The sequence below is a fragment of the Octopus bimaculoides genome, chromosome 14, assembly GCF_001194135.2.
Source record: "Octopus bimaculoides isolate UCB-OBI-ISO-001 chromosome 14, ASM119413v2, whole genome shotgun sequence".
NCBI classification, from domain to species: Eukaryota; Metazoa; Mollusca; class Cephalopoda; order Octopoda; family Octopodidae; genus Octopus; species Octopus bimaculoides.
Window position 1 is genome coordinate 3804304 of NC_068994.1, and position 418 is coordinate 3804721.

The window sequence follows — 418 nt, forward strand, 5'->3', positions numbered from 1 at the left end:
TTGAGGGTGTGTGTACGTACATACATATATATATATATGTATATGTGTGTTTGTATTTGCTTTACATATAACCTATATGATATATAACCTATATGTATATACGTATGTATGTCTAGGTATTAAAAGCAATAATTCAATGCCAATTTGCAGGCAGTCCTGTAGGTATATATATATATATATATATTTTATTAAAACACGGAAGCTGTCGATATATGGATACATGTGTATATACATACATACATACATATATATATATACATATATACACGTGTGTGTATATGTATGTGTGCACATACATATATATGTGTGTATTCTAGTTTTTACTGGCTTCAGTCAATTTAGACTGGTCATACTGGAGCATAAATATATATGTATAGATTATTCTGATATATGTATATACGTATATATATATATATAT